At 28.4% G+C, this 10,652-nt stretch overlaps 1 pseudogene; it reads right to left on the reverse strand.

Moving 5' to 3' along the window:
• Positions 1 to 1,143: 1,143 nt before the first annotated feature.
• Positions 1,144 to 2,684, reverse strand: LOC140675852 (uncharacterized; annotated as a pseudogene).
• Between the last annotated feature and the right edge of the window lie 7,968 nt (positions 2,685 to 10,652).

The following is a 10,652-nucleotide window of genomic DNA, read 5'->3' on the forward strand; positions in this document are numbered from 1 at the left end:
AATATAGAAACGTATTTAACTGGATAAATAAGCTCTATATAACAAGCTATATAAATAAGCTCTGGATAAGAAAATGGGTAAGAAAACATTCTATATCAATTAAACATATATGTATTTTTTTTAAATGTACAGAGAATTGCTTATACATATCCTGCATAGAATATTACTTATTGTTAGACATTTATGTATTTAATTGTTGAGATAGGAAAGACATTAGACAAACAATCAATCGAATTAATCTACAGAAAACGATTACTATTACAAATGTTTATTTATATGTTTATTTATATGTTTATCTAATCTAAATTTGGACTCGATCTATAAAGAGAGTCTGCACATATTCAATTTTCTATATTACTCTCCTTCTTTCTAATATCTATACTAATTATATATATACATATATGTATAATTAATATAGATATTAAAGAGGAGGAAAATAATATAGAAAATTATTGAATTTATATATTAATAAGTTATTAATAGGCGCCAATTTCGGGAGGGGGAGGCACAGCACTACCTCTCCCCCCAATAATTTTATTAAGAGGGCAGTGCCTAAACAAACAAATAATAATTAAAATTTTTATAAATATTTAAACTATCATTTGGAGGAATTTCTGTCGAATTATTTGACCCTTTATTATTAAATGTTTTTAAATTTTTATAAGTATTAAAACTATCATTTGGAGGACTTTCTGTCGAATTATTTGACTCATTATTATTAATTGTTTTTAAATTTTTATAAATATGAAAACTATCATTTGAAGGAATTTCTGTCGAATTATTTGAATCATTTATACTACAAACTTTTTTAACGTTTAGCTTATATTTAATTAAATGTTTCCTAAATCCTAAATAAGTTTTGAAAATACAAGGACAATTTGAAAAACAACATTTTAATTTTAATTGCGAACTTTCATAAAAAGAATGAATTATTCTTAAATATCGACATAATTCATTAATTGAATTTCGAACATAAGTACAGTTCGTACACATATAAGGCATCTTGAAAATAAATGTCTTAATTAATAAAATAAAATTAATTAATAATATGTAAACTAAACGTTGAAAAAGTTCAGTTTCAATGAATATAACACATTTAGTATGCAACTGAATAATAATGCAGTTAAAACAAGGAGATTAAATTTATGTGTCCATTTGGTTTCGTAGAAATGTATATACTTCTCTTACGCGTAGAGTCACAGGACCATTATTTATTTTATAAAAATATGTTTCTATAAATCTGTAGAAGCTTACCAGATTCGAATCGTACTGCGTATTAAAAACGAAATGACTTTTAAACAAAATGTCAAAAGCCTTTATAAAATCTTGTGCCTGAAATAGAATAAACTTGTTGGCTACATTTAAAAAGTACTGAGCTACAGCTGCTTTGGTAGAGCCTATAGCGACTATACGTGAGTGAGTCTTTTCTCTTGACTCTGATTCTCTTGATTCTAAGGGCGTAGCATTCTAGAAAAAAAGAGAAAACAATAAATGCATAACAAGGTATAATGACTCCTCTGGCTAGTTAAAATTATTAAATATTATATATATATACCTTTTTAAATAAAATAATTTTTTCCAAAACTGCAGTGGATTTTTCTCTTGAAGCTTTATTTTTTCCCCTAGCTGTCGGAGGAAGAAGTCGACATAATGCTAAAATAGCTCGTGTATGTATATATTACTAAATGAAATTGTATTAACTGTATTAAATATTATATTCATTGCCTTCTTTTAATTTATCTACTGAAGGATGTATTTCATAATCAGTCTTGGAAAAAACTCTTAGAATAATTTCACAATATTTGATAAATTCTTTTAAGAAGAAATCATTATATTTGGGAAATAACAGTTTATATTCTTCTTCAATTTACAAAAGCCAATTAGATAAAAAATAATTACATAATAATAAAGAATTTTATATATTTTATTTATCTATCATATACATATTATATTGAAAATATAAATATATAATTAATATATTATTATATATTTATTTTATTTTTTACACATATCTTATTTTTTATTTATTTTATTTATATTTTATTTTTTTATATACTTGTAAAAAAATTACTTATATTAATAACTTACCAATTCAGGTGTATCTAAAGAATCTTGGAAATATATCAAAAAAATTAATATTTAAACAAAATTTTCTTCTGTATTGAAATGTATCTTTATGTTTGGAAATAATTTGTGAAATGATTTTAGTCTTGTGTGGCACTTTTGAGGAAAAGAGTGATATCATCAATTTTGTGCTTGGGTTAATTTCTCATTTTCATCTTGTGTAATATTAACGTTTACATTGTTTATATTATTTTCAGACTCTTCATTGCACTGTCTTTTTCTTTTTACATTGGATCTCTTGTTACGTTGGACAGCCTATTTGCTAAATAACCTGTTTTAGTTACTGGATCATAAAAAGATTCCTAAAAACCAATAAATTATAAATGTAAAAAATTTCATTTTAATTAATTAATGGAATTTACATTTTAATATACTGTTTAAATAACGTGTTTTATATTTACATATCCTATTACAGGTTTCCGGAATTCGTAATTTCGGAAAAAGTTTTACTATAGTTTTAGCAAATTGATATTTATCTAATGAAGTAATGGACGTTTTAATTCTTTTTTCAAAATAAGCATTTGGGTAACTACTATGTTACTCATTCGTCTTCTATTTCTATCACTTAAAAATCCTTTTATATTGTATCCTTCAAAGATATCTTTTCCACATGGATTTTCTAAAATAACTTTTTTGATAATCTAAAAATTAATAAAAAAGATCATATTAAAGAATCTGTATTTAAACATTTTTTAACGTACTATTATCATATAAAATGACTATATTTTAATACTTCTTTTGTAATAATTTCTCCTTTAAGTGCTACTTGTGGCTGTAAAAATGTTGAATTGTAAATATCTTGTTGATAAGTTTCTAATAGTGCTTCATCGTCTTTAGATATATCAAGGTTCTTGGATAATGTAAATCTATAAAAAAAGTGGTTATATTTGTAAATAATTATATTTATATATATAATTTATATATATAAATGAATAATATATATATATATAATATATATATATATATATATATATATATATATTATTCATTTATATATATAAATTATATATATATAAATATAATTATTTACAAATATAACCACTTTTTTTATAGATTTACATTATCCAAGAACCTTGATATTTATTATATATATTTATATATATTTATTATATATATTTATTATATATATATATATATATATATATATATATATAATAAAAAATATGATATATTTACAAAAATTGGACACCTTCAATAACAAATACGTAAGAGAAAAGAAAAAACACAATTATTGTTTAATAACAATAACATATAAGGTTTTTTTACTATATCTTGAAAAAGTTAAAAATTTTTATTAATTAAAGTTTGGGTTGTATTTTTCATTACTTTGCGGATAATGGTTGGATACAATACATTAGCAAAATACATTGTGTTTTTTATTTTTACTTTATTATTCTAGATATTTCAATACATAATTAAATAATGCAGCTTTTATTGTTTCGCGGAATGTTATTGTCACGTTATGTGCGAAACTCTTTTCATGCAATTTCTCTATTATCGATGCTCACATCAGTGCTAACTCATGAGTGCGCAGTAGAATTAGGTATAAAACAGTCAGAAAGTAAATAGTGACATTATAACCAAACTCAAACAATTCTTTATAAATAATAATAGTGAATTGATGATATTTTGTTGTGTGATTTTGTGCGGAAATTGATATCTGCGAGTGATAGTGTTGCAGTGATATTTTCAATAATATTTATTGTGAAATTGTAAAAGGTGAAGAAAAAGCTTTTGAAGCTGTTATTTATAAAATTGAACCCCTATAAAGGAATACAAATACTCGTCGATTCTCTTAAAGGTAACAATAATTTAATAAAATTTTAATTACTACTTTAGTTTTCGTTTATCCGTTTCTAGTTTATTTGCCATTTTTGTAAAAATCGCGTCATCAAAATTTCACTCTCGGGACTTCTTTAAATTTACATCGATCTTTATAAGAATAATAATTATACAGATTATAATTGTAATACTTATTAGACATTTCTTTTGACCGAAATCCCGAGCGAGACTTTCCTTTTTTTTTAAATAACTGTCTCCGTGCGACGCTCCTTCGATTGTCGTCGACAACTTTAGACCGATCGATATATTGATTTTCCGGCTCAGCTGAGAGAGTCGATCAATATTTTTTCAAAAACGGACGACACAGACATCACAGACACAATACTCGATTGACACAATATTATATAATTGACACAGATTACGCGATAACGAATTTACTTTATTTACTCACTACCGATTCACCGATACACACATCGCGTGTAGCAATCAGCTGATTGCAGCGTCCGACGGCCGGTCATCTGGAACAATTTTTGCTCATTAAAGTAACGTTATTTTAAGGAACACGTATTCCTAACGTAATTCTAAGACATTTCCTTCTTCACCAAAATTTTATTTAAAGCATAATTTTATGTTATAAAATAAAATAGTTAGCGACTCATGTAGTGATAATCACCCATCAGACGGTCAGCTGTGCCGCGCCGCTCCTACCTGCCTTCTTTACTCGACGAGTGATTTGCTAACTATTTTGCTTATAACTCAAAAACTACGCTTTAAATCAAATTTTGGTAAAGGAAAAAGTGTCTTATTGTTAGAATTCACTCAAGAATACGTCATTTTAAGAATATCAGGTTGTTTTGAATCACCCTATATATAAATATATATATATATATAGGGTGTCCCAGAATTCGCGGACACGGAATACACAGCGTGATTGTCCGTGTCAAAAGAAGCAACTTTTTCTTCAGCAAAAATGTCGAGGCATCAATAATTTTTCAGTTATAAGCAATTGAAAAAGATGGGTTTTGTCGCAAATCAAACTTTGTAGAATTAAAAGATTAATGCAATTATATTCTGCAGTTAATTTTAGGTAGAGTTTACTAAAATTTTTATTTAAGACTTAGTTACAGAGATATATAATAGCAAAATTTGGAAACTAGCAAAAAATGATAACTTTTCTCGACATTTTTGCTGAGGAAAAAATTGCCTCTTTTGGCACGAACAATCACGCTGTGCATTCCGTGTCCACGAATTCTGGGACACCCTGTATATATATATATATATATATATATATGCACTATATAGTTATCACGTGACCATGCGTATAAAAGGGAAATTCTTTTAAAAGACAGGGTTTTGGGAGTTAAACACATTTTTGTGAGTAATTCTTCGTATTTCTATAGAAGTTTTATTCTTTCCGAACCGGTAAAAAATTCTTTTAGAAGAACACGAATGCGTACTTGCCTTTCGGTTATTATTTATGTTTTATATCTGATATATAAACAGATACATATTTAAAAAAGAACAAAATTGGTTTCTTAATTCTTATATTATTTACATATTTTTATATTTCGATAATATTTTTAAAAAATTTTTTTAAATAATGCACTATATTTTGATATCTATGAACTAAGCGCTCACTCATTGTGCACATTTTTTCTGTTTTATTTGTTTTCTGTTGTATTTATTATTTATTTTAATATTATTTATGATCGTTGTTAAGGGAATCCTAAAGCTGTTTTATATTACCAATCAAAATCTAACCTAATGATAATATATTTTGCAATTTATACACATAAAATAAAATAAATTTCCACTGTAAGAATTACATGAAAGAATAATTCTGAATTTTTAGAAATGAGTTTAGAAGCCTAGTAAAAACATTTTGCTGTACAACATTTTCTTTAACGAAATGTTTTTTATCTAGACTTCTAAACTCATACCTTTTTTTTTTAAGGAGATACGTAAAATGCCCGCTGGGACGGAACATTGAGTTATGTGGGTTTTAGGAGCGCTGAGATGGTGTTCGCGTCCCCGACCCACTAAAACTCCTGCGGTGGCCTGGCCCGGGCTTTTTCGGGGCCCTCCGGGAACGAGCAATTGCATCATTTCCGGAAGACCCCTTGCCTTTTTCTGCCCGTGGAGTCGATTCTAAGCCTCATACCTAAAAGTTCACTAATATTCCTTCATGCAATTTAAATCTGGAATCTATCTCATTTTATTGATACAAACTGCAAAACGTTTATATAAAGCAATTACTGATTTAAATTTTTTAATTTGTGTTTATTTCATTATACTTTTTTATTTATTTTATTTTTGTAAAATATATATTGTACTATAGGTTTTAATGAAATAGAATTACAATAAGTTTACGAACAAAAAATTACTTCTGTAGAAACTTTTTTTCTTTAAATTTTGGCTCGTATTTGTTTACAAAACGGAATTGCTTGCACACGTATTTATGATATCCTCAATACTACATTTATTAAAATATTTCTGGAATATTATATACACATTCCGAATTGACAAAATTCCATGAATTATTCATAGAACTTCTATAGAATATTCTAAATAACTCAATATTAGGATTTTCATAGACTGTTTTAACACAATAATTAAACGTACTGCAATTTATAACCTAATCTAACATATTAAATTATTTCTTATGAATTTATATCCATTATATTTTATAATTATAATTTCTATTTCCATACAGATTATATAAATACATGCACACTTGTGTAACCTCTCAAATTATAGATCTTACGAATTTATATTTAGAAATATTAAAAAATTATCAAATTATCTACAATAAATATTTCTGAAAATTACTTGATTACTCATAAGAATTAACATAGATACTAGATTTTTTACGAACGATTATATACAGGATGTCCCAGAATAACCTTCCGTCCGTAAAATGACGTATTTTTGACATATTTCTAAGACAATTTTTCCTTTACCAAAATTTGATTTGAAGCGTATTTTTTGTGTTATAAGCAAAAATAGTTAGCAAATCACACGTCGAGTATAGAAGGCAGGCAGGAGCGGCGCGGCGCAGCTGACTGTCCGGCGGGTGATTACCGCCGCATACAAACATAATTTTAAACGTGATGATATTCAGATTAGGAAAGAGAAAAAAAAGAAAAATTTAAACGGATGTTTTGTATTAATATATGATTTTACGATTGTAATCATAAGTTTCTGGAACTCTTGATTCTTAAATGCAACGCGACGACGTCCGGATACGCGATAAACATCAATTAAGCCAGTTTGTCTGAAAAGACGCTTCGTCAGACAGCAAGGTTAATCAACGATTTCCCACATGCTTGCCCGACCAGATTTAAAAACTGTCATCGGACACGGACATATCATACAGACTGTCGCGTTTTTTATCGTTGCAATTGCTTATAAACTCTTAATGAAGAGTCCATCTTCTCAAGGTGGGAGGCGGAAGAGCGGCAATTTTCAGTTACTCATACAATTTTCCAAATTCGCGTACCGATATGTGCGAATGACGTAAAGCTCTCCGAGAGAATTCGAGAAACCAGAGAGTCGTGACGCAAGTCGGGAATAATAGCCGCCGTCAATAATTTGTCGTGAATTGACAGGAAATGATATGCATACGATGAATCGCGTAGATATAAAACGACGAAAAAAATATCCCGAGGATTTAATAATATTTTAATATTAAATTTATATTATTAAAATTGTAATAATATATTTAAAGATTTTTCAATCACGTTGCGAAATAAAGAAACGGCACTAAACGCTTTTCGCCGTCCTCGTGTAAAAGTTTCCACAGAAACTTTGTTCTTTTCTTTGATGCATAATTGCATAAAACGCGCCGCTTGAATTAAGACTGAGCTTATGAAAAAGACCCTCCCGATTTTCGTTTCGCACGCTTAAACTCGCGACTGTTTGCAATTTCCTGGTTTGATTAATTTTCAAGACAAAGATTAATTTACTAGAATTCTCTTTTTAAATCATTACTATTTATAATTATATTTGTAATTAGAAGAAAATTCTTTTTCTAATTATTTTATTATACATTGTGCTTATAAACATTTTTTAAATATTATTAATATATATTTTAAATATTATTTATATTATAATATGATAGATATATAATTTTAAAATATATATTATATAACGCATTGTGAAAATATTGAGAGAGATGGATTTTTTTTCATGTCTGTATGACATTTTATGTGCTCTTTTACGTGATGTTTTTGTCTAAATCTGCAAAAGATTTAATTTAGAATGAAAGCATGCAGAATGTTTTTTTTTCAAATAAATTTTATTTAGAATTATTAGTCTCAAAAAAATTGCCATCTTTACTCACCTTGAGCACATCGGACACTGGTGAGGTCTCTCGCCAGTGTACGTGAGCTCGTGTCTCCGCAACAAATATAGGTAATCAAAATTTTTTCTACACTCGTTACAAGTGTAGGTCCCTTTTTTCTTTTTCTTCTTTTCTGTCGTTGGATCAGTCCCGGACAAATTGACAATTGACATTTGATTATGAAATGAAGATGGTTGTTCAGCTACATCTTCGTTTGCTAATCTTTTTTTTCGATGACAGATTTTGTGTTTTCAGATTGCCGTCATCTCCCGTCTCTGTCAATGGTTGTTGACAAAAATCGCAAATTTGAAATCGGAGCGACTCTCGCGCGTTACTCCGTACGAAACTGCTCCGCAACGGGCCCTTCCCACCACCGCGCAGATTGATTTAGGAGGAGCATGGTGGCGCCATGTTGGGTCCGCGAGCGGCACGCATCAGTCCGACTGATGCGAATTTCTTTTGCACTTTGATGCGAAATATTCTTATCAGCGATTAATGCGGCATACCAAATTTCTGCTGATTTTTTTCGCTCTTCAAACGACAAAAGTGAGCCAGTATATTTATATTTTCGTCTACATTCTTTGTTTCTATTGTATTGTTTTGAGATATTTTTATATGTGATACGGATTCTGCGTGACGATAAATTTGCATTAAACCACCGACGAAAGATTTATTGCAAAATGAACAAAAAAAAGAATTTATGTCATGTGGTACTTCGCTTAGCCATGGCTTAAATAATTCAATCTCTAACCATTGTTGTCTAAATTTATCTTTTTTACATATTTTTATATCTGAATCTTTATTATTATTATTTAATAAAGATGAAGTATCTTCTTTAGTATTATTTCTGTGACACGCAGAATCTGCATGTCTTAAAACAGGTGTGTTGCATGAAAAATTTTTTTTGCATAAAATGCAATGATATAAACTATCATCAGAAGATACTTTATGTATCCAAGATTTAATTCGATCATCATTAAGCCAAGCTTCTTGAAAGCTTTGCTTATATTTTTTTTTAATATCTCATTCATTTTTAAATATAATATTTAATTAATTTGAAACAAAGAATGAACGAAAGGAAATGCAGAAAAAAGAAAAATATGTAGAACTTTTAAACAATACAGACTTACAGTCAAGACTTAAAATCAGAATTGCTTCAGATCTTTAACATCATCCAAAGCACACGTACAAAAGATACATTTAATCTCAAAGCGACTCGCAAGGAACAATTTCACAAGGCACATATAAAAGATACGTTTATTCGAAAGAAAATTGTATCTGATAAAGGCTGTGAAACAAATAAATAGCGTATGAAATAAATAAATAATGTTACCTTTGAAACGTTCGCAAGCGTTGCAAGCATTTTATTGGATACGAAAACAAATGATAACAGATATACCGAGTTGCCGATTTTTACTTAATTTCTCTTTCATCATCGCAGCGACACGATGTCTCGTAAGTAATAAATTAAAGTATTATTATTTATATTTATTGGAAAAATATTATAAAAAGATTAATTTTTCTCTTTTATAACATAATTTATTATATTTTATTTTTGCAGACGATATTCAGGAAGAATTAAATAACCTGAAATTAGAAAATAATTCCATAAATGTGCAGCTGTTGATGCAACAAATATTACATCATCAACAACAAACGGAACTGTTGTATCAACAGTTGCAACATTTGCAGCAACAGCAGCGGCCACAAGAACAGCGGCCGCAAGAACAGCAGCAGCAGCAACAAAAGGTAAAAATGGTATATTATTTATTCCTTTATTTAATTATATTAATTTATATTTATATTTCATTCATTTGTTTTTTATCTATGTATATATTTATTTTTCAGAAAAACAAAAAAAAGGGGAGGCGGGCAGTCGCGTGCCCGCTGGTATAAACAGCGCGGCGGCAGAGGCGACGGCAGGGATAGTGGTAGAGGCGACGAAAGAGATGGCCGCTTTTTTGAAAGAGGTGGCCGAGGAAGAGGAAGAGGGGGCCGAAGAGGCAACCGAGGAGGAAGAGAAAGGGGCCCCAATTTAATAAAAAATTTTTATTTTAATTTTTAAAATTTTGTAAAACAAAAAAATAAAAAAATATTTAATAATTTTCAAAGTCTTTTAATTATTTTCATTTTAATTATTTATATCTTTATTTTATATTTTTTTCATTATCCTTTTTTTCCTTCACATGTGTATAATATAATATAAAATGTGGTACAATATGGCTCCGGGCGAAGATCCACTGTAAAAAAACCTAACGCGCCATTGATGATACCCCATGGGTGGTGAGAAAAATCACCATTCATTATTTTAAGTTACAACACAGTGACACAAACGTATATGTGGTCAGTACACGTTTGTGTGTATACGTTAGTATACGTTTTATTATATATTGCCAATACATGT

Source organism: Anoplolepis gracilipes, unplaced genomic scaffold (assembly GCF_047496725.1).
Source record: "Anoplolepis gracilipes unplaced genomic scaffold, ASM4749672v1 Contig21, whole genome shotgun sequence".
Taxonomy (NCBI): domain Eukaryota; kingdom Metazoa; phylum Arthropoda; class Insecta; order Hymenoptera; family Formicidae; genus Anoplolepis; species Anoplolepis gracilipes.